At 40.7% G+C, this 25,368-nt stretch overlaps 1 protein-coding gene across 6 annotated transcripts in view; it reads right to left on the bottom strand.

The window, feature by feature from the left end:
- Positions 1-25,368, bottom strand: part of LOC140485532 (sodium/hydrogen exchanger 9B2-like) — a 191,855-nt gene that overhangs the window by 121,174 nt on the left and 45,313 nt on the right. Inside the window, exon 5 of one of the 6 annotated variants that reach the window (XM_072583729.1) lies at positions 19,080-19,161. The exons of 4 other annotated variants lie outside the window; for them this stretch is intronic. The gene's annotated coding sequence lies outside the window, so the exon portion shown is untranslated. Of the gene's footprint in view, positions 1-14,453; positions 14,509-19,079; positions 19,162-25,368 lie in introns of those variants that run through there. One more of the 6 variants, XM_072583732.1, reaches the window with a different exon arrangement.

The following is a 25,368-nucleotide window of genomic DNA, read 5'->3' as shown; positions in this document are numbered from 1 at the left end:
CATCAGTGTTCACTGACGAGAGGAACATGATGAATCTTCAGATTCAAGATAAAAGTTTGGTTAGTCTGGATCATGATGGCATAAGTAGGGAAGATGTGTTGGGTATGCTAGAGGTCATTAAGGTGAACAAATCCCCAGGACTGGATGGGATCTATCCCAGGTTGCTGAGGGAAGCAAGAGAGGAAATAACTGGGGCCCTGACACATATCTTTGCAGCATCCTTAAATAAAGGTGAGGTGCTGGAGGACTGGAAGGTTGCTCGTGTTGTTCCCCTGTACAAGAAGGGTAGTAGGGATATTCCAGGTAACTACAGACCAGTGAGCCTGACGTCGGTGGTGGGGAAGTTGCTGGAGAGGGTACTGAGAGATAGGATCTATTTATATTTGGAAAGGAATGAGTTTATCATGGATTTGTGCGGGGGAGATCATGCCTTACCAACTTGATAGAGTTCTTCGAGGAAGTGACCAAGTTGTTAGATGAAGGAAGTGCTGTTAATGTCATATATGTGGACTTTCGTAAGGCGTTTGATAAGGCTCCCCATTGTAGACTAATGGAGAAAGTGAAGTCACATGGTGTGCAGGGTGTTCTAGCTAGGTGGATAAAGAACTGGTTGAGCAACAGGAGACAGAGTAGTAGTTGAGGGGAGTTTCTCGAAATGGAGAAAGGTGACCAGTGGTGTTCCACAGGGGTCAGTATTGGGGCCACTGTTGTTTGTAATATAAATAATCTGGAAGAGGGCACTGTTGGTATGATCAGCAAGTTTGCAGATGACACGAAGTTTGGTGGAGTAGCAGAAAACATAAGGGATTGTCAGAGAATACAGGAGGATATGGATAGACTGGAGAGTTGGGCGGAAAAGTGGCAGATGGCTTTCAATCCAGATAAATATGAGGTGATGCATTTAGGCGAGACTAATTCTAGAGCGAATTATACAATGAATGGAAGAGCCTTGGGAAAAGTTGATGGGCAGAGAGATCTGGGAGTGTAGATCTATTGTACCCTGAAGGTTGCTGCACATGTGGATAGAGTGGTCAAGAAGGCATATAGTATGCTTGCCTTCATTGGACGGGGTATTGAGTATAAGAGCTGGCAGGTCATGTTAAATTTGTACAAGACATTGGTTCGGCCGCATTTAGAATACTGTGTACAGTTCTGGGCGTCATACGCTTTGGAGAGGGTGCAGAGAAGGTTTACGAGGATGTTGCCTGGAATGGAAGGTGCTAGCTACGAAGAGAAGTTGAGTAGGTTAGGTTTATTTTCACTAGAAAAAAGGAGATTGAGGGGGGGCCTGATTGAGGTTTACAAAATTATGAAGGGTATAGACAGGGTGGATAGAGACAAGCTTTTTTCCAGGGTGAAGGATTCAATAACGAGAGGTCATGCCTTAAAGGTGAGAGGTGGAAGGTTTAAGGGGGGTACATGCAGCAAGTACTTCACACAGAGGGTGGTGGGCGTTTGGAACACATTGCCAGCAGAGGTGGTAGAGGCAGGCACAGTAGATTCATTTAAGATGCGTCTGGACAAATGCATGAATAGGTGGGAAGCAGAGGGATACAAATGCTTAGGAATTGACCGACAGGTTTAGACAGTACATTTGGATCGGCTCAGGCTTGGAGGGCTGAAGGGCCTGTTTCTGGGCTGTAAATTTTCTTTGTTCTTTGAAGATTGAATTTCAGAGCCACAAGATCATGCTTCAGCTGTACGAAGACTCTGGTAAGGCCACATCTGGAGTATTGCGTACAGTCCTCGTCACCGCATTATAGGAAGGACGTGGAAGCTTTGGAAAGGGTTCAGAGGAGATTTACTAGGATGTTGCCTGGTATGCAGGGAAGATCTTACGAGGAAAGGCTGAGGGAACTGAGGCTGTTTTGGTTGGAGAGAAGAAAGTTGAGAGGTGATTTAATAGAGATATATAAGATAATCAGAGGGTTAGATAGGGTGGACAGTGAGAGCCTTTTTCCCTGGATGTTGAAGGCTAACACGAGGGGACATAACTTTAAATTGAGGGGTGATAGTTTTAGGACAGATATTAGAGACAGATGTTCTTTCAGAGTGTAGCAAAGGCATGGAATGAACTGCCTGCAACTGTAGTAGACTCACCAACATTAAGGGCATTGGACATACATATGGATAATAATGGAATGGTGTAGGTTAGATGGGCATCAGATTATTTTCACAGGTTGGCATAACATTGGGGGCCGAAGGGTCTGTACTGTGCTGTAACATTTTATCTTCGAAAAAAAAAGCATTTCCCAAGGCTAATCAAAAATGCAGCAAATGTTGTTTTAGTAAAGTTCAATGCACAGATCAAATGCACCTAGTATTTTAAAACTGTTCTGCATTAGTCATGAAGTTCAGTATCTACAATGATATACCACTTTAAATGAGACAACAACAACAACCTGGAACTCAGTTCTGACTGAGCATATATTCCGGAGCTCAATGATTAAAGTTGGAAGGATTATGATTTTGGGTTGAAGATAACATAGATTAAATAGCTTTTCCTTTCTGTTTTGTAAATCATCTTCATGTCTGTTGGTAGCTTTCTGCAGCTAAATGTGTAGTATTGCAGCAAAGATGATAAGAGTGTTGATGTGATGACACAGCCTTTTTGACAAGTCTTCATTCTGATAAAGAGTATGGTGGATCTGTTGCTGAGGATCATGGTTCTCATGACATTGTGGGTTAGGTGGAGGATGGTGGTAAATTTCTGAGACCACAGGATTTGAGGACAGCATTTGAGGAACAGGATCTGAAATGCAAGTCTAAATATACTGTTCATTGGAAGTAGTGATCCCTGCACTCCTAACAGCGTAATACATATGGTCTACTTCTGCTCCTTCAGCCTATTGAGTCGTTTCTGCCTTTCAGGAAGATCATGACTGATTGATAGCCCACACCTCCGCTTTCATGCCTTTTTTCCCCATTACCCTCAACCCTAAATGTTTTGGAGATTTGGCAAAGATTACAGCAGGCATCTGAAAGCAATGCAAAACTACAGCAGCATTGATCCTTCAAGTTTGGTGTGAAGAGGGGCAGTCCAACAACAGTACCCTTTCACAAGTCATCATGCCCAGCATTACGGGTTCAAATCCCCCAATTCTGCAAGGCAGGACATCTGCATGACACCAGATTCCTAATGTAGCTGCTTGACTCAGAACTTGGTTGCAGCAGGAGATTCCCAGGAGTATAGCAAAAACACTTTTACGATATTCTCAAACAGATGCAAAAGGATGACAAATAAAAGTAGAAATTAAAAATCTCTGATGACTTATTTGAGTGTCTGGGTTCATGGAATCATAGAATCCTTACAATGTGGAAATAGGCCATTTAGCCCATTGAGTCCACACCAACTCTCCAAAGAGCAACCCATCCAGATCCATCCCCCTATGCTATCCCTGTATCGTTGCATTTCCCATGGTCTGCACATCCCTAGACACTATGAACAATTTAGCATGGCCAATCCACCTTACCTGCACATCTTTTGACTGTGGAAGGAAACCGGAGCACTTTGAGGAAACCGATGCAGACATGGGGAGAATGTGCAAACTCCACACTGACAGTCTGGGAATTGAACCCGAGTCTCTGGACACATGAACGTACAGTCCCTTGACACCAGCCCTCACCAGAATGGTTGTTGTGTCCTTAGTTTCTTGTTTGAACAGCAGCCAAGCATTCCACTTGCATCACCATTTTCCTTTGCTTTCTTGAACTTGTTCTCAATTCAAAACAAGTCACCTTTTAATTTCATTCATTTCCTCCAAATAAAAGATTGGGATACAGAAATTGTCCTGAGAACTAGCTATGCCAATTTGTATGGAAGGAATGTACAACATCTTCTTCCAATCCTATTCAGGGCTTTTTTGTGACCATTCTTGTTACACTGACAACTTTCTTCTGCTGACTTATTCTAAGCTAAGGACCTCCATTTACAATGCTGCCAATTTCCCTATCCAAACCCACATATGCAGAAACAACCAATAAGGAGATGGCACATGAACTGAACAAGCATTTTGCATTGGTTTTCACTATAGAGGATCCCAGAACTAATTATCAATCAGCAAATGGAAGTGAGAGAGGAACTCAAGGAAAATTACAGAACAAAGAATAAAGAACAAAGAAAACATTACAGCCCAGGAACAGGCCCTTCAGCCCTCCAAGCCTGAGCCGATCCAAACGTACTGTCTAAGCCTGTCGGTCAATTCCTAAGCATCTGCTCCCCACCTACTCATGCATTTGTCCAGATGCATCTTAAAGGAATCTACCATGCCTGCGTCTACCACCTCTGCTGGCAACGCGTTCCAAATGCCCACCATCCTCTGTGTGAAGTACTTGCCGCGCGTATCTCCCTTAAACTTTCCACCTCTCACCTTGAAAGAGTGACCTCTCGTTATTGAATCCTTCACCCTGGGAAAAAGCTTGTCTCTATCCACCCTGTCTATACCCTTCATGATTTTGTAAACCTCAATCAGGTCCCCCCCAATCTTCTTTTTTCTAATGAAAATAAATCTAAACTACTCAACCTTTCTTCATAGCTAGCACCTTCCATACCAGGCAACATCCTCGTAAACCTTCTCTGCATCCTCTCCAAAGCGTCCACATCCTTTGGTAATATGACGCCCAGAACTGTACACAGTATTCTAAATGCGGCCGAACCAATGTCTTGTACAATTTTAACATGACCTGCCAGCTCTTATACTCAATACCCCATCCAATGAAGGCAAGCATACTATATGCCTTTTTGAGCACTCTATCCACCTGTGCAGCAACCTTTAGGGTACAATGAACCTGCACTCCCAGATCTCTCTGCCCATCAACCTTTCCCAAGGCTCTTCCATTCATTGTATAATTCGCATTAGAATTAGTCTTGCCTAAATGTATCACCTCACATTTGTCTGGATTGAAAACCATCTGCCACTTTTCCGCCCAACTCTCCAGGCTATCTATATCCTTCTGTATTCTCTGACAGTCCCTTATGCTTTCTGCTACTCCACCAATCACTGAAAAAATCGTACTGAACAAACTTTGGTACTGGTGGATTTTAAATTAAGATCTTAAAAGTAGTGGCTAGTGAGATATTTGATACAACGGTTTTAATTTTTCAAAACTTACTTTTGTGTTTTTCTAATTGAGGTAATTCCTTTATTTACAAAGGGAAGGTGACAAAGCAGGAAACTCAAGGCCTGTTAGTTTAACGTCTGTCATCAGGTAAATGTCAGAAAATGCTAAAGTATTAGCAGAGCAATTGGAGAAGTCCAAGGTAATTGGGCAAAGGCAACTTTTTATGAAAGGGAAATCATGTTTAACCAATCTATTAGAATTCTTTGCAAACGTAACACATGTTACGAATACAGTGAAAACACTGAGGAACCAGGGCAGATGAATGCATGGCTCAAGAGTTGGTACAGTAGGAAGAGTTTTAGATGTCTGGTTCACTGAAACGGTCTCTGGGTAAAGTGAGACCTCTATAAGTGGGACAGTCTGCACCTGAACCAGAACGGGACCAACATCCTTGTGGGAGGATTTACTACTGCTATTGGGAAGCATTTAAAATTAGTTTGGCAGGGACTGGAACACAGTGCATGAGGTCAATAGTGACACAACATAACTCAGAAAAGGAATCTAGGTAGAGATAGTTCAGGCATGTTGAGTCACAAGGGACTAAGGCAAGACTGGATGGCCTCATCTGTAATAGTCCTAGCAGTAAAATAGAGGCTGATGAGTTAAGAGCATGGATTGACACTTTGTTGGTATCACAGAGATATGACTGGAGAAGGGGCATGTCTGGCAACTCAAGATTCCACAATATAAGATATTTAGACAGGACAGGAGCTCGTTGATATGAAGCAGTGGAGTTGCATTACTAATTAAGGAATTAGTTACTGTAATAAGGAAGGATGATCTCTTGTAAGGGTTATTAAATGAGGCTTCATGGGTAGACCTTAGGAATAAAAAGGGGCTAGTCATACCAAGAGGAGTGTGTGTAAAGGCCCTCAAACAACCAACAGGCAATTGAGAAGCAGATATGTCGACAATTCACTGAGACTTGTAAAAATAATGACGCCATATGAGTCATCATGGAATGGAATAAAATATAAAATACCTACAATATGGAAACAGGCCATTAAGCCCAACAAGTCCACACTGACCCTTCAAAGTATCCCATCCAGACCCATTCCCCTACTCTATTACTCTACACATCTCCTAACTAATGCACCCAGCTTACACATTCCAGAACACTATGGCAATTTAGCATAGCCAATTCACCTAACCTGCACATCTTTGGATTGATGGGAGGAAACCACAGCACCCAAAGTAAACCTATGCAGACACAGGGAGAATATGCAAATTCCACACAGACAGTCACCCGAGGCTGGAATCGAACCTGGGTCCCTGGCACTGTGAGGCAGTAGCACGGTGAGGCAGTAGCACCTTGCCTCTGGATGATCACATTAGAGGATTTCAACTTCCTCAACATTAATTGGGAAAACTAAAACTTAAAGGTTTGAGAGCTTTTTCTATCAACATATCAACAATAATGTGACTCCATTGTCTCTTATCCTCCATGTTTCTGCCCTGACTTAAGATCATATAGTCTGGAATCTTGAGTTGCCTGGCCTGCCCCCTCCAGTCACATCTCTGTGATAGCAGCAATGTGTCACACTCCTAGGAGTGATGACCACCCAATCTGTCCTGGACCACCTATGTTGATGCAACAGTCAAGGCCGCACAACAATGCCTCTTCTTCCTTGGGAGTCTAAGGAAATTACGCACCACAATTAAGACTCTCGCCAACTTTTATAGATCCACCATAGAAAGCATTCTATTTGGATAAATCACGGCTTGGTACAGCAACTGCTTTGCCCAGTTCTGGAAGAAACTACAGGGAGTTGTGAACACAGCCCAGTCCATCATGGAAGCCAGTCAACATCATCAAAGACCCTTCCCACCCCGGGTGTAATCTCTTCCAATCTCTTCCATTGGGCAGAAGTTACAAAAGCTTAAAAAAAATTACCAACAGGTTCAAGAACAGCTTCTTCCCTGCTGTTATTAGACTCCTGAATGGACATCTCAAATATTAAGTCTGAAGTTGATCTTGCTTTTTCTATACCCTCTTTGCAGCAATAATTTTGTATTTCTTGCTCTGTTCAATCACCCTACCGTCTTCGTATATTAAGATCTGTCTGTACTGCACATAAAACAAAACTATTCACTGTACCTAGGTACATGTGACAATAATAAATCAAACCAAACCTAATCAAATCCAACTGTAGATGGTCCTGCAAGAGACAGTGCAGTGCTAGACCCAATTCTGGGAGATGAAGGAGGACAGGTGTTCAAGGTGGCAGTAGGGATGCATTTTAGTGCTAGTGACCAAAACATCATAAAAAGTTTTAAGTCTGTTATGGGAAATAAAAATGGTCTGCAAAAAAAAATAGGTTTTTGATTGGGGAAAGCAGCTTTTTTTAAATAAGGCAGGATGTGGACAGGGTAGATTGTGAATACATACTTGAGAGTTAATCTACAGCAGAACAGTTGGGAATGTTCAGAAAGGGACTGAGGAAAATACAACCCAACATGTTCCCTTTAGAGTCAAATGTAGGAGCAACAAGCCCAGAGAACCCTGGATGTCTAGGGATATTCAGAACTAGATAAAAAGGAAAAAGGCATTTAACAGTTACAAAGGGAGCAAGTCAACAGAGGACCAAGTAGAATGTGCAGAGGAAGGGATTTAAGAAAACAATTTGGAGAGTAAAGAGAGAACATGAGAAAACATGAGTAAGCAAGATAAGGAAAAATCCCAAGATAGTCTTCAAGTATATCAAGGGGTAGAGAATAACCAGGGAAAAGAGCAAAGGGAAAATCTGCGTGTGCAGTTGAAAGACATTGGTAGAGTGTTAGATGAGAATTTCACATTTGTCTTCCCTTGGGAAGAGGAAGATGTAGGTACAGAATTCAAGAAGATGAACTGTGAGGTTGTTCAGCAGATTGATATAGGGAGTGAGGAGGTATTGAACCTTCTTCGCTGTCCACTACACCTCCAATTTTGGTGTCATCTCCAAACTTACTAACTGTACCTCCTATGTTCACATCTAAGTCATTTATATAAATGACAAAAAGTAGTGGACCCAGCACCGATCCTTGTGGCACTCCACTCATCACAGGACTCCAATCTGAAAAGCAACCCTCCACCACCACCCTCTGTCTTCTACCATCGAGCGAGTTGTGTATCCAAATGGCTAGTTCTCCCTGTATTCCATGAGATCTAACCTTGCCAACCAGTCTACCTTGAAGAACCTTATTGAAAGCTTTACTGAAGTCTATATTGATCATGTCCACCACTCTGCCCTCATCAATCCTCTTTGTTACTTCTTCAAAAATCTTAATCAAGCTCATAAGACATGATTTCCCATGCACAAAGCCATGCTGACTATCCCTAATTAGTCCTTGCTTTCCAAATGCATGTAATTCCTGTCCCTCAGGATTCCCTCCAACAACTTGCCCACTACCAATGTCAGGCTAACAGTTCTATAGTTCCTTGGCTTTTCCTTACTACCTTTCTTAAATAGTAGCACCACATTAGCCAACTTCCAGTCTTTCAGCACCTCACCTGTGGCTATTGATGATACAAATATCTTAGCAAGGGACCCAGCAATCACTTCCTTAGCTTCCCAGAGAGTTCTAGGGTACACCTGATCAGGTCTTGGGGTTTATCCACTTTTGTGTGTTTGAAGACATTCAGCACCTCCTCCTCTGTAATATGGAGACATCTTGAAAAAGACTGCCTTGCTGATCTTTGAGGGGTCCTATTCTCTTCCCAGTTACCCTTTTGTCCTTAAATATGTTTATAAAATCCTTTTGGATTCTCCTTTACCCTATTTGCCAAAGCTATCTCAGCTATGATCATAATGAATGGTCAAGCAAGGTCAAAGGGCCAAATGCCTACTCCTCCTATTTTCTATATGCTTTCAGCAAGAGATGTAGCATTGTGGGGAATAACATTTTTACAATGATATGACACGGAACATTCTGCCATGAGACTGATAGAACAGAAACGATCAATGATTTCAAAACAAAACTGATGAACCCTCAAGAGAAACACACCTTCAAGGTTGTGAAGACAGCAAGGAAAGTAATTGATTGGATAGCTCTCGAGAATTTGCATGGACACAATAGACTTTTTGGAATGGTTAGAATCATAGAATGGTTATAGCTCAGAAGCTATTCTTTTGCTGATTACCTTTGTCTTGCCCTTTGATCCTTCCACCAATGGGAACAGTTTCATTCTCTCTATTCTGGACAGAGCCTAAAAAATCTCCAGTCAACCTTGTTTCCAAGGATAGTAGTCTCAATTTCTCCAATCTCTCTACATAATTGAAATTCATCAAACTTGGCATTAGTCTTGCAAATTTTTGCTGAACTTTCTCTAATGCATTCACAACCTTCCCAACGTGTGATGCTAAGGTTTGGATGCAATACCTTAATTAAGACCAAACTGTGAACAAACCTTCTTTGTTCTTGTACTCTATGACCCTGCTGATGAAGTCCAGGATGCACAATGCTTTATGAACTGCTCTCTCAACCACTGGATTAGTGGTGCTGGAAGAGCACAGCAGTTCAGGCAGCATCCAACGAGCAGCGAAATTAACGTTTCGGGCAAAAGCCCTTCATCAGGAAGGGCTCTCTCAACCAGTCCTGCTGCATTCATTATTTATGCACATAAATACACCCAGTTAAGAAAACTTCAGAGAATGTTGCACAAGTATGAGATACGCAAGGTTAGTGGAAGTCTATATAGTAACCAGAGAGATTACATCAAAACTCCATAGAAACAATCAATAAAGGGGTAATGACACACAAACATAGATGGCAAACAAGTTCCTTCAGATTGTACATAAAGTATGTTATTTATAGAAATTCATGTAACTGGTTACTCAGATACAAATGTTAACATTTGAACAACTAGTAGACTTTATGAATGAATACTGAAGTAAAAGGGAAACTTTGGCTGTGATCTTAAATGGAAGCTCTGCTGACTTTGAGTTCTTTCCCTTGCCTCTCTCATGTTTAGCTGTGCTGCAATTGCTCTTTAAGGGATGATGTCCAGAAATATTCCAAGTTCTACCACTCCAACCAGCTTTATTTAGCTAAAACAAACTACTACCTTCTTGTATTCCAGTCCTCTAGATACAAAAGACAGCATTCCATTAAACATTTTGATTTTTTTTTGACTTGTTCATATTTTCATGATTTATGCACCTGAACTCACATGTCCCTTTGGAACTCCATTTTTCTACCAATCTAGCCTTAGAATATGCGCTAGTTAATCATTTTTAGATCCATTGCATTTCAAACTATTTGTCAGTTTTGCCTCTTCACTTAACCTACCAAAATGCTCTGGTGATTTTATGCAGTCACTCCTATTCTGCTTACAATTCTGCCTTTCTTTGTGTCATTCACAAGTTTGGAGAAGTGGTTTCTATCCCATCATCTAAACCATTAAAGGTGAAACATTGAGGCCCCAAAACAGATCACCGCAAAAACATTTGTCACATCCGACTAGAAGGATTACCTGTCCATCACCCTATATTCAGTCTCCTGCAACTCAACAAGGTCAATAATTTATTTGCCTTTAATTCTATTAGCTTAAACTTTAGTTAACAGTCTTTATTGAGAAACTTTATTCTATGCCTCTGGAAGTATATACAAACAAACATAACAGACATTGCCCGTCTATTGCTTTAGTCACCTCTTCAAAAATACGCACTCAGGGTCATCAAGCCCGGTTATATTTACAAATTCATGCTGGTTCTCTCTGATTTTCAAGTGATCAGTCACCTTATCCTTTACTATAGGTTCCAGTAATTATCTTCTTCCTTCAGCCTAGCTTATTGCCTGTTCCTATCTTTTTCTTCTTGCTTCCAAGCTGAAAGTTACTACTTGTTAAAATTAATGGATAGAAAATCACGGGTTGAAGGTATGCAATGTCCTGATCTATGTACCCAGGCTGGCCCTCAGAAGTTCCCCAATACATTAATTCACTAACCGTATTCATATATTGAAGGAAAAACAGAAATTAAAGTGCAAAACTTCAGCTTTTCTCATTAGGCAATACATGTGTCTTTCTGAAAATAAAAATAGTTTAGGCAAGACCGTTTTTTAACTGTATTCAACATCAAAAGCAATCATTGATGAAAATCTAGAAAAAAGTGAGGACTGCAGATGCTGGAGCCCAGAATCAAGAGTGCGGTGCTGGAAAAGCACAACAGGTCAGGCAGCATCCAAGGAGCAGGAGAATTGACATTCTTGAATTCAGGAATTCTTGATGAAGGGTTTATGCCCGAAACATTGATTCTCCTCCTCCATTGATGAAAATCTGTTCACTATAAACAATGTTTTCTTTTAACCAAAAAATACAAGCAACTGGTAATCCCACTTCAGTCCCTCACGATAACATAGGACCATAGAATCCCTACAGTGTAGAAGCAGGCCAGTCAGTCCAACAAGTCCACACTGACCCTCCAAAGAGTAACCCACCCAGACTCATCGCCCTACCCTATCACTCTACATTTACCAGACTAGATTAGATTACTTACAGTGTGGAAACAGGCCCTTCGGCCCAACAAGTCCACACCGACCCACCGAAGCATAACCCACCCAGACCCATTCCCCTACATTTACCCCTTCACCTAACACTACAGGCAATTTAGCAAGGCCAATTCACTTGACCTGCACACTTCTGGATTGTGGGAGGAAACCAGAGCACCCGGAGGAAACCCACGCAGACACGGAGAGAATGTGCAAACTCCACACAGAGTTGCCTGAGGCAGGAATTGAACCCGGGTCTCTGGCGCTGTGAGGCAGCAGTGCTAACCACTGTGCCACCGTGCTCACCCTTAACAGTTGCTTGAGCTCACACAATCACATATGTTTCTCAAAGCATTCATAAAAGAAAAGCAAAATCTATATTTAAAGCATCTATAAGAGAAATTAAGTAGCAAGTGGCTGCCACCCATTTCATTGAGTTGAAAAAGGTGTAACAACAACATCAATGCTCAGAACCTCAGACTTTCCTGAATTCAAGAATTTGTGGGCAGCACGGTAGCACAGTGGTTAGCACTGCTACCTCACAACGCCAGAGATCCGGGTTCAATTCCCGCCTCAGGTGACTGACTGTGTGGAGTTTGCACGTTCTCCCCGTGTCGGCGTGGGTTTCCTCCGGGTGCTCAGGTTTCCTCCCACAGTCCAAAGATGTGCAGGTCAGGTAAATTGGCCACGCTAAATTGCCCGTAGTGTTAGGTAAGGGGTAAATGTAGGGGTATGGGTGGGTTGCGCTTCGGCAGGTCGGTGTGGACTTGTTGGGCCGAAGGGCCTGTTTCCACACTGTAATGTAATCTAAAAAAAACTTTCCACTGTGTTTCCTCAATGATTTGCCTTTTACAGTCAGTCAAACTTTGGGAATGCTGACCCTGCTCCCAACAAACCCCAGGAAATACAAGTCATATTCTGACAGAGTGCCTTAATTCCCCTGAAGGAAACTGAGATGGCCTTCATTCTTGGACAAAGACCATCTTGAGAGCATTCAACAGGTAGTCCAATCCCTTTCCAATCCTCCACGGCCTCAAGAGTACTATCAATATAGTTCATCATCCTTGATACCAGAGCTCCCAAGCACTGGCAATGCTCTCAGGACATAACACCACAAGTTGTATTATTTTGTCATACTATTCCAAAGGATAATCAGGAACAACTGTCTTCCCTATTACTGTTAAATCTAGACCTCTTCCAATGACACTGCAGTAACCCTCACTCATTATAAGTAAGCCCATAGATTTTCACCTGAGCCACTGTTACTCATCCCAGGAATCCTTTCAGTTTTCCCAACCTTGCCAGCTTCCCTGGTGGTGCCATAGTGCTGCCAGACCAGATTCTCTCTCCTTCCAATGTTCTAAGACCAAATAAATGGTTCAGTAAGCAAAGTGCACATCCCACTCCTAGTCTAGTTCTATCAAATCTTAGCTTCCTTCTCATACGGAGTGATGTCAGACACAACAGAAGCACGTCAGTACCAAGGGTCAGAATCCCATATAAATATCTTCCACTTTCCACTGCTATATTACATATTTGTTTATAAACCTTAGTGTTACGATAGTAGTAAAAACAGATCATTAATTTTTGATTTATATGACCTGATTTTAATATCTGGGATCTTTCATGGACAAAAATGATTTTGAAAAAGTAAAAAAAAACTTAAAGTGATCTCTTGACCTGGTTTGCTCAAGCTCATGAAACTATCAATAAATAAGACCTAGTCTGATCTAAAATGAACATGTCTTCAAAATGTTAAATTAGTCACTCATATTGGAATCGCCATTTTACACCTTGCTGGAAGTTTCACATATTGGGGTTAAATTTGCCTGCAGATATCCAACTTAGAGAAAAATAATTAAGCTCGGCATGGGAATACACAAACAAACTGTACTTCAGGCTACAGCTTTTGGGCAGAAAACCAGAAGGCTTGCTCTTCCTCTCTTCAAATTTCTTTCAACCTCTCAAGAAACAACACCTGGCAACACAGTAAAGTGGAGTAATATCCATTCACCGAAAATTCAAAGGTATTTACAAATTTTGTTACTGAAGAGACAAATCATCAATTAACTACTGTGGCCACAGGTTAAATCTAACATCTCAAAGACTAAGGATTTTTTAAATTGCGTACTCTTGATCTTTCTTTTTATGCAAGATGTTTTCTCTGTTTTCTCTTTTTTTTAGACTTTATTGCCTGTGTACGTTTGATGTCGCATTTTACTATTTTTCTTAAAGTCAGTAAGTAATAAAATGCTTCTTTTTTCATTTAAGAAAATGTTGCAATTGGTTTCTTAATTTTTTAACTAGCAAACTACATTTCAATTGAAATGCAATATAACTGTGAGCTAAAAATAATTTAAAATCTTTGTTGTGGCCAACTGAGAGAGTTTAAAAAGAGAAGCCAATTCACCTCTTCTCATCTGGTTATACTACTAGATTTTTTAAAAAAAGCTAAGGTAAAAAATTGATTACCTGCTAAAAGAAATCTATAACAATCATTACAACCAGTGATTTGTCATTTTTCACTAAAATGTCAAGAACACTAGAGTACTATTTAATACAGCTGCAATTTGACATCTTATGTCACCAGAATGTGGCAGTTCTGAATCCATTCTGCACTTTAGAACACAAGTTAAAACAGCATGTTCTCCGACATACTGTAACCATAGGAATAGAAAAAAGTTATTTCTCACTTGATTCTCAAAACATTGAGCAATTTGATCACTACTAGTAACCTACTGTACTACATATTAAACCTCAACATCCAAATAAATACCTGCTATTCTAACAATCACAAAAATATACTGTGTTCACATTTTTAATCTTATTATTTATTTAAAAAGTGATTGAGAAATATTCCTCACCTAGCAAGTACTATGTATCCAGTCCCAATTCTATTTTGAAGCAAGCCTTTTGTCTTTTGCTGAGTTACACTATGGAACACAGCAGTGTGCTACTATATAATGCATTGCCAGTGCCCCACCCTGTAACTTAAAGGCCAGCATGCAAGACTCACTGGGTTGGAGCAAATGCAAAGTATAAAGGCTGATAAAGCACATTGGTTTCAATTTGCAATTATGTGTCACTATATCAACACTAAGTTTCCAGGGAAAATTATTTGCTTAGAGAAATATCTGCTAGCAATTATTTCATCAGCTTTGATCGAGTTATGTACGTCACTAACTTTAAGCAATAACTTTGGTGCACAATTACAATTATGCAGCATGTTAGTACAAAATTAAAAGAAAACTATGACAAGCAAATGGAATCTACTGAGTGGGCTCAGAAGATCTGAGCTCCAACCTTCCCATACCTGAACAATGACTTCACTGCAAAAGTACTTTATCAGCTATGAAGTGCTTTGGAATGTTCTGAAGTCTTGAAAGATGCTATACATTCTAATTTCAAAATTATTGCCTGGTTAATGCTGAACAATCACATCTACATGCGTTCCAAGTAGCAGGGTAAAAGCAATGTAGAATTACAAATGTCTCTTAGCTGTGTAAAAGGATGCATAGAAGATTTATTTATTGGGGAGTCTAGGTAGCATTTTGTTATTTGCTGCCTTACAATTCAACTTTGAGAGTTCTCTTGTGGGACTCCCATTCTAATGTATGCAATTAATTTGTCATTGTTGGAACTGAATGATCCACAGCTGAAGGTAGTACCACACATTCAGTTAAAGGCATTATTTCACACAAAGTTTGGCCTGGATGTTTTTTGGGAGACAGTGCCACACAACACGATGGAAGGTATTCTCAACATGAAGGGGAGTCTCCATCTCAATAAGGACTGTGCAGTGATCGCTCTTACTGATACTATAATGGACAGATACATCTACAGCTGGCAGATTGGTAAAAGATGAAGTGAGGTATGCTTTTCCCTCATTGGTTCCCTCACTATCTGCCGCAGATCTAGCCTAGCAGCCATGTTCTTTAGGACTCAACCATCTTAAATCAGTCAAAAATCACACAACACCAGGTTATAGTCCAACAGGTTTAATTGGAAGCACTGCTTTCAGAGCGCCGCTCCTTCATCAGGTGGTTGTGAAGTACATAATTTTAAGACACAGAATTTATAGCAAAAGTTTACAGTGTGATGTAACTGAAATTATACATTAAAAAATATCTTGATTGTTTGTTGAGTCTCTCATCTGTTCGAATACCATGATAGTTTCACTTCTTTCATATGTAAATCACAAAACTTCTTTTAAAAGTTACATTCTCAGGTTAACTGTAACAATTGGTGTCAGCCAGATAAGATGTTAAGATGCTGAAGGTGTTAGCCCCCTGTTTTCCCTGTCTGTGCCATAATGTTTAGACTGATTCTAATCTAAAAAGTGAGTTAATAGAGTCTTACATAGATTCATGTAGTTTTTGAGCAAAGTACAATGTAACTCTGCAAGTACAAATTCACCGCAAAAACGTATATGTGTATGTGTGAATGTGGGTTTTTGTGTGTGTGTGTCCGTCTGTCTATCTGGGGTGGGGAGTTGAGAGTGTGAGAGAGAATGTATATGTGTTTGTGAGAGTGTAAAGTGTCTAAGTCTGTGAGAGGGTGAGTGTGTGTCTGTAAGTGTGTGTGTGTGTCTGGGGTGGGGTTTGTGAATGGCTGTGAGAGAGTGTATGTTTGTGTGTGAGTGTAAAGTGGTCTAAGTCTGTGAGAGGATGTATGTGAGAGTGTGGGAATGTCTGTGTGCGTGTCTGTGTATGTGTGTGTATAGGAGTGTCCGTGTGTGTGTGTTTATAGTGCAATGGTGGTCACCTGTAGGGCGACATGAACCCAAGATCCCAGTTCAGGCCCTCCCTATGGGTACAGAATTTATCTATCAGCCTCTGCTCAGCCACTTTTCGCTGCTGTCTGTCCCAAGTTCGCCTTGGAGGATGGTTACCCGAAGGTCCGAGGTCAAATGTCCTGGACCGCTGAAGTGTTCCCCAAACGGGGAGGGAACACTCCTGTCTGTTGATTGTTGTGCGGTGCCCATTCATCCATTGTCGTAGCCTTTGCTCGGTTTCACCAATGTACCATGCCTCGGGGCATCCTTGCCTGCAGCGTATGAGATCGACTACGTTGGCGGATATAGACAACGTTGGTTTAATCGGTAGTATTGCTGTCGAGCCACTCTTGGTGGTGAACATTGGAGTCCCCAACCAGAGTATATTTTCTGCCAACTGTATACCACCGTGCCGCCACCTTTACTGGGTCTATCTGGCCAGTGGGACAGGTCATATTCAGGGATGGTGATGGAGATGGTGATGTCTGGGACTTAGTCATACTCACAGAATCATACCTTACAGACTATGTCAGGCTGTTGCTTGACTAGTTTATGAGACTGTTCTCCCAATTTTGGCACTCGCCCCCAGATGTTAGTGAGGAGGACTTTGTAGGGTCAACAGGACTGTTTCTGCCATTGTCTCTTCCAGTGCCTAAGTCAATGCCAGGTGATCCATCGGTTTCATTGCTTTGAGATGTTGTAGTAATTGGTACAACTGAACAGCCTGCTATGCCATTTCAGAGGCAATTGAGAGTCAATCACATTGCTGTGGGTCTGGAGTCCTGTAGGCCAGACCAGGTGAAGATGGCAGGTTTCCTTCCCTGAGGAACATTAGTGATCCAGATGGATTTTTCTGACGATCAACAATGATTTCATAGTCACCAATAGATTCTTAATTGGAGATTTTTAAAATTGAATTCAAATTCCACCATCTGCCATGGCAAGATTTGAACCGGAGTCCCCAGAAAATTAGCTGAAGTTGCTGGATTAATAGTTTAACAATGCTACCACTAGGCCACCATTTCCCTATTCCCATAGCCTCATTCTCTAGGGTGCTTATATTTATTTTGGCTTCTTTTATACATTTAAACATATACAACCTGGTGTTGTGTGACTTTTAACATTTAAAGAAGCTCTTGCTATCCATTCTTATATTACTTGCAATTTTTCCCTATTTTAAATTTTCTCCCTTTTTTGTTGGCTTCTTAAAACCTTCACAGTTTTCTAGTTTACTACAATTTTTTTTCAATTTGAGACTTCCCTTAACTTCCTTGGTTAACTATGGATGGTTTATCCCATTCCTAGAGTTATGCTTTCTCACTGGGATATATCTTTGTTGTAAGTCATGAACTCTCTTCTTAAATGTCCAACATTGTTCAACCATCATTTTTTCTGCTAAATTTTGATCCTAGTCCACTCCAGCCAACTTTGCCTGAATTCCTTTTGTAATTATCCTTATGAAGTTTAGCACAATTGCTTTTGAATAAAATTTCTCACTCCCAAATTGAATAATAAGTTTAACCATGTTATGGTCACTGTTTCCTAGGAGATCTTTTACTCTAAGATCATTTATTTATTCTGTCTTGTTACACATTGCTAGATCCAAAATAGCATAATCCCTGATTAGATCCACAACATGTTGCTCTCGGAAACTGTACTGAATATTCTTGCTGAATTCTTTCTCATGACTACCTCAGCTAATTTGATCTTCTCAATCTATATGAAGAAGAAAGTTATTCATTATTAATGTAATGTTTTTATTACATGCCCTCATCATCTTATCTTTTCTGTTCTTCAGTTAAGCGACTACTGGGGGACCTGGAGACTTCTCTCATCAGTGTCTCCTTCCTCTTGTTATTTCTTACCTCCACACACATGAATTCTACATCTTTCGATCCAAGATAATTGCTTGCTCCCACATCTACTGTATTTCACATCCCCCAGCCTTTCCCTCCTGCCACATTTATTCCATTCCACATCTCCCACCCTTGCCTTCCTGTCACATTTATTCCATTCCACATCTCCCACCCTTGCCTTCCTGTCACATTTATTCCATTCCACATTTCGCACCCTTTCCTTCCTGCCTACCTTGAAGAAAAATGACATTCCCCTGAACATTTGGTTCCCCGTTTTAATCTCCACATAATCATGTATCCATAATGGCTATAACTTCATACCAATTAAATCACTATTTGTGCTGTTAATTCATTTATTTTGCTCCAAATATTACATGATTTTTCTGTAAGGAATCATTAACTTTGCATTTTTACTCTTTTTCCCTCTTCAACCCGATTTGCTGCTTTTTAAAAATCATTTGTACACTCCATTCTTCCTGGGTATCATTAAAAATAGCTGCCCTGCATTAATGCCATGCCCTTTTGCTCTGTAAGCCTATGTACCAACTCTCCAGAATCCTCTCCCCTTCTAATTAGTTTAAAGCCATCTCTACAACCGTAGTAATTTATCGGGACAATGGTTTAAGTGAAGCTTATCTAACTGGAACATCTCCCATCTATCCCAATAATGTCATCAGTACCCATGGCCTAAAACCAATTCTTTCCATACCAAACTTTGAACCATGAATTTAACTCCTTGACTTTATTTTTACTTGCTTTTATTGCCTCAGGTAGTAATCCCAAATTTTTTTTCAAGATTGCAGGTTTTTAAAAATTCATTCAAGGGTCATGGGTGTTGCTGGCTTGCCAGAATTTATTACCTGTCCCCAGCTGCCCTTGAGGTGCTGGTGGATGCCTTCTCGAACCACTGCAGTCCACTTGCTATAGTTGATCCATAATGCCCTTAAGGAGGTAATTCCAAGATTTGAACCAGGTGATTGTGACAAAACAGTGATATATTTCCAAATCAGGATGGGAGGTGAGTGGCTTAGAGGGGAACTTGCAGGTGTTTCTGTTGCCCTTGTCCTTCTAAATGGAAGTGGTCAATATCTTTCCCAGCTCTTCCTGTCAACTCATTCACTTATTATTCTATAAATTCATCACTGGCTCAGCATCTATTGCCCCTCAGGCTAATGGCTTGGCAGGGAGATTATCACTCGTGCGATAAAGTGCTGACAGTCTGGAAGCATGGGGCCTGATAGCTGCAGTTCTTTTCCTGCTGCTTCTAAGGAAAGGAGAAGGAGGTTAAAATAGGTTGTTGAAAGCAGAATTTGCATGTGTGCTCCATGATCTAGTACAAACTGTAATGCGGGTGTAACTGGAGAAGGAAGGAAAATAAAATTTCAAGGCAATCCTGCCACTGACACCCACTCTAACCCACAACAGTAAGGTGACTATAATGAGGGTGATGACAAGTTCATGAACCAAGAAATAATGCGTAAGGGTTTTGGTGGGTTAGCATGTATATAAGGCCACTAGTGAAAGAACACCTGCAGGCAATGAATGAGGGTGTAAAGGACCATAATTCTTCCAAAATATTTATGGCAAACTGTTTACCATATTGAAGCAGTTTAAAACACTAAAGAACATTTAACCACTCAAGCCTGCCCTCCTATGATTTCACTCAGTCTCAACTCCACTTTCCTGCTCCCTATCCATCATCCTTTAATCAACTGCTAATTAAAAATCTGTTTATCTCCTCATATTTATCAAGTGTCCTAGTGTCTACTGCACCTAAGGGTAGTGAATTCCACAGATTCATGACCCTTTGAGAGAAGTAATTCCTCATCTGCTTTAGATCAGCTTTAGCCTTTCTTTTTGATTGCCCCACAAGAGGAATAATCATCTCCACATTTACTTTGTCAATTTCCTTTAGTATTTTAAGTACCTCAATTAGATCTCCTCTCATTCTTCTAAACTCTAGTGTGAACAGGCCTAAACTGCCCATTCTCTCCTGATAAGACAAGCTCTCCCTCTCTGGAATTAATCTAGTAAATCCAATCGCTCACCTTATTCCCTGCAGTACCTGCAAACTAGTTTTCTGTGATTCATGTACAAGGACACAAAAATTCTCCTACACCAAAGCATTTTGAATCCTCTCTCCATTTAGATATTAAGTTGCCTTTTTATTGTTCTGAGCAAAATGGATAACCTCACGTCTATCCACATTAAATTCCATCTGCCAAAGAGGAGTTTTATTTTTAAATTTGATTTTGGGAAGCTGGTGATGCTACAAGTTTCTAACAGTTATTAATTCTAGGTGTTAGTATTCTGAAGAAAAAATGCTGACCTAGTATTTCCATCATTATCTGATTTTAAAGTGGTATGATTTATTTCTTTTCGTAAGGCACTAAAATGAAGCAGTCTGGTTTTCACAAAAATGAATGGTAATTCTATTTTGATGTTAGCCCATAAATCACTAAACTTAATTCAAGTTCATAAGTTTCCACAGTGAGATTTGAACTGACCATTGCTTGCCAGCTCAATACTGTAACCACTATACCAGCATTAAATGCTGTGAATTGCAGTTAGAAAACAGATTAAAGTTTTTAAAAATACTTTTCCAGCTATTGCACATTGGAGTCTTGATTCATTTCTGAAGAAAAACAGCACTTCTTACATGGTAATAAATCTACCACTAGTTTGCCATTATTGTTCCCATTCAGAAAGTATACAAAATGCATTGTGTTGTTCTTGTCCACTGACTAAATTGCCTTCTCTAAAACACTGCTTAAAATTAAACATATTTTCAAATGTCTAGAAATTAGTTTTGTTCAAAATGTTTTAACAAACATTGCTAAGGTCTCTCCTCCCATTTCCGTTACATTTTGGGGTATATTTTCTTTAATCCAAGAACTCCTTAGTGATTTAATTATTTCATTGACTTCATAATAATTGTTGTATGAAAGTGTCAATGATTTCATATTCTCAAGAACCATTTGATAAAAAGGTCCAATACATTCAACTGAAGGCTTTTATTGAAGCCTGGAAAACTACTACTATCAACTCTCATCTTGCCTATTCGCCATCAATATTAAGCAGACAGTGAAGATTATATATACACACACTTTAAAGCATGTTTGATTACAGTTATTCAGTCTGGATTATGCTGTGCACAATAATTAAAATGTTGGAGTTGAAGTTTAAATGTGAAAGTTTGTGAAAGGTAAACAAGTGGGAGGTTTGTAATTCTCTAGAATCTGCTAAGCACTATATGTTAAGCAAAGCTGAAGGTCAATCATATAATAACTAATATAATTAATTCAAGTTGTGACAGGGGCAAACAAGACAAGTTCACCTTATTTTGCTGTGGATAGATATCTGACATTTTTTAAAATCAGTACCATGTTAAATTTTTTCTAACCCATTGTTAGGATAGTATAGGCTATCCACTTTTAATAACCAATTGTAACAGCATTCTAAATAACCCTATATCACCATCTAGGAAGCTTGATTCAATTCAGAATGAGATCAAGAGAAATAATCTTAAAGTCTCTTTGATAGCCTGCAGACTTATAAGTAAATGGCAGCTCAAAGGTGTTAGACAGAACGGTGCCAAGGCCTGAGCATACTCCCAAGAAAGCATAAATGCTATTTGTAGCAGTTTTAATTGTCTGATGGGAGACTAAAAACAAAGAAAACAGGTGTTAACAAGATTGATAACAAGGAAAAAAAGAAACCGAGTCGGATTTTCCGAGGAGAGGCAACATAATACAGATTGCCATTCTGCTCCTTTTTCATTTTACAGGGCTCCACATTTCTGACAGGAAATTCCAATCAGGCTCCTTCAGAAACATGGAGCCATCCCTCCATTATAACAGGTTTCTCAATGTAAAACAGTTGGGAGAAGCAAACCACACCCCTATTTCACAGCAGCCAGTTGCCTTATTTAAAAATTTAAAAGCTTGCAATCAGAGACAGCCAGATAACACAAATGAGGGTGTCAGATGGCAGGGTATCAAGTGAGTAAGGAGTGACAAGATGCAAGGAGCAAGTTCAACTGTGGAATGCTTTGGGTAGGTGGATTTGGTGGAAAATATTGGATTTTGCAGGAGACGACATTGGGTTGGAGGTGGCAGGTCTAGGAATAAGGAAAGGGAGGGTAGTACCTCGAATGTGGGGGAAAGAAAGGGTGGTGTTGGCTTTGGTGGCAGGGAAAGGCAGCAGAAACCTTGCCATCCAGGAGGTTAAGGTCTCAACACCAACTTCTTTGTGAGCATGTGAGGGTGGAATCACAAAAAAATAAAGATTTGTGAAAGAAAGCAAAGGCCTTTGCACATGGTGCTAAGGTGTGTGCTAGAAATTCTATAAATAGAAAATAAGAGATACTTGTAAAGAACTTTGAAAATTGACCTCTAAGAGAGAAAATATCACTATTTCAACCATATAAGGCAACAGAAAGGCCGGCCTATTTAGATGTCAGAGTGGTTGCAGATGGGCTATCATACATGTGTGCTGATGGCACAATACAGACAACTTTGCCATGATAGCAGATCTCTCGGGCAAGATCAGCTACAAGCAAGAACAACTGCCTAGGTGGCTACTAAGCCAAATCAGTAAATCAATTTCAGGACAAATCCAACCTGGTTAATTATCACACCGTCTGTACGTACGCAGTCAAAGTGAAGGGAGTTGTCCTTAATGGTGTGATCAAGTGGCCCCAACCTGCTCTCTAATACTTAGGCTGTCTCGGCTCCTGAGCTCATCACAAACTTGGTCCATGGGAAGAAAAAAAGAGGTGAATTCAAGAATGAAGTGAGAGCGTCTACCCTTGACATCCAGGCATCATTTAACAATGAGGCATCAAGGAGCCCCAGCAAAATTGGAGTCAGTGGGAATTGGCTGCAGTCATACCAAGCATGAAGGAAGATGGTTTTGGTGTTGGAGATCAATCATCCCAGCTGCAAGAGATCACAGCAGGAAATTCCTCAAAGTGGTATTCTAAGCCCAATCACCTGCTTCAATGACCAACTCTCCATCATAAGGTCAGCATTAGGGATGCTCACTGACAACTAGACAATGTTCAGGAACATTTACCATTACTCAGAGACTGAAGTAGTCTGTGACCAAATGCAATGAGGTCTTCGCAACACAGATGCTTGAGCTGACAAGAGGAAAGTAGCATTCATGGCTTTCATGCCAGGCAAAGACCATTTCCAACAAGAAGAATTCCAACCATCAACTCTTGACACTCAATAGCATTTTCAACACTCAATCTTCCATTATCAACATCCTGGGGGGTTACCATTCACCAGAAACTGAACTGAACTAGTCATATGACTTCTTTGCCCTGTGAACCAATCACAAAGCATAAGGCGGTACAGTCATAGAGAAATACAGCATGCAAACAGGCCCTTCAACTCAAACTGGTCCATGCTGACCATGGTGCCCACTCAGCTAGTTCCAACTGCCCACATTTGATCCATATCCCGCAAGGCCTTCCCATCCATGTACATATCCAAATGTTCTTTAAATGTCACTATTTTACCCGCCTCAAGCACTTTCACTGGCAACCCATTCCAAATGCACACCATTCTCTGCATGAAGAAGTCACCCCTCAGGTTCTTCCTAAACCTGAAACCCATGCTCTCTAGTTTTCAATTCTCCATCCCTGGGAAAAAAAACTATATCAGTTCAACCTATTGCTGCCCCTCATGATTTTATACACCTCATTCTCCAATGTTCCAAGGAATAAAGTCCTATCCTGGCCAACCTCCCCATAACTCAGCAAAAGTAAGGACTGCAGATGTTAGAGATCAGAGTCAAGATTGGAGTGGTGCTGGAAAAGCATAGCAGGTCAGGCAGCATTCAAGGAGCAGGAAAATCGACGTTTCAGGCAGGAGCCCTTCATCAGGAATGAGGGCTCATCCCTGACCAAGGGCTCCTACCCGACACGTCAATTTTCCTGCTCCTTTTGGATGCTGCCTGACCTGCTGTGCTTTTTCAGCACCACTCCAATCTTGACTCCCCATAACTCAGGCCTATTAGTCCTGGCAACATTCTTGTAAATCTTCTTTGCACCCTTTCCAGTTAAACTATGTCTTTCCTATAACTGGGTGACCTAAACTGTACACAATACCCCAAGTGCAGCCTTACTAACAATTTATACAACTGGAATAAGAACTCCCAGCTCCTGTACTCAGTGCCTCAACCGATGAAGGCCAGCATGCTAAATGCCTTCTTTACCACCCCGTCTACCTCTGACACCGTTTTCAATGAACTATGTACTTGTACCACCTAGTCCCCCTGTTCCACAATATTCCAAGACCTTACCATTTACTGTACAAGTCCTACCTCGGTTTGACTTTCCAAAGTGCAATGCCTCGCACCAGTCTGTGTTTGCATTTGCAAATCCGCAGCCCACTTCCCCTCTGGTGAAAATCCCTCTGTGATGTTTGATAACCTTCCTTGCTATGGACAATATCTCTTAATTTTGTCATCATTCACAAATTTTCTAATCACGCCTTGGCATTCACATCCAGATCATTTAATGTAAATAACCAGCACCGACCCCTGTGGCACACCACTAGTCACAGGCCTCCAGTCCATGAAACAACCTTCAACTACCAGGCTCTGCTTCTGTCCATGAGATGTCATAGTTTTAGGAGAAGGGATGGCAGATTAAACCAGAGATGAGGAGAAATTACTTCTGTCAAACGGTTAGTATTCAGTAGAATTCACTACTCCAGAGTCAGGTGTGTGCTGGGACATTCAGTAAATTTAAGGTGGTGGTAGATTTTTAAATGGTGTTGAGCTGAAGGGCTATGGATAGCAGATAGGAAAGTGGAGTGGAGGCTGAGATTAGACCAGCCTTGATCTTATCAAATGGCAGAGCACACTTGAGGGGTTGAATTATCTACTGCCTCTCCTAGAGATGTTCTTGACTAGATGAATGCATCTATAACTTAAAATCAACATCATCCACAACACAACAGCTGCTTGATCAGTAGCCTAAGTAACATTTTTAACACTCTCCCTTTCCACCACTGATGCCCAGAAGCAGCACTGTATACAACCTAGAAGATCCACTGAAACAGCTCACTACACTCCTGCAACAGTACCACTTAAACCCACAGCCTATACTACCCAGAAGGACAAATACAACAGATA

The sequence above is a fragment of the Chiloscyllium punctatum genome, chromosome 14, assembly GCF_047496795.1.
Source record: "Chiloscyllium punctatum isolate Juve2018m chromosome 14, sChiPun1.3, whole genome shotgun sequence".
Lineage (NCBI taxonomy): Eukaryota > Metazoa > Chordata > Chondrichthyes > Orectolobiformes > Hemiscylliidae > Chiloscyllium > Chiloscyllium punctatum.
This window is presented reverse-complemented; position numbering and strand designations above follow the sequence as displayed.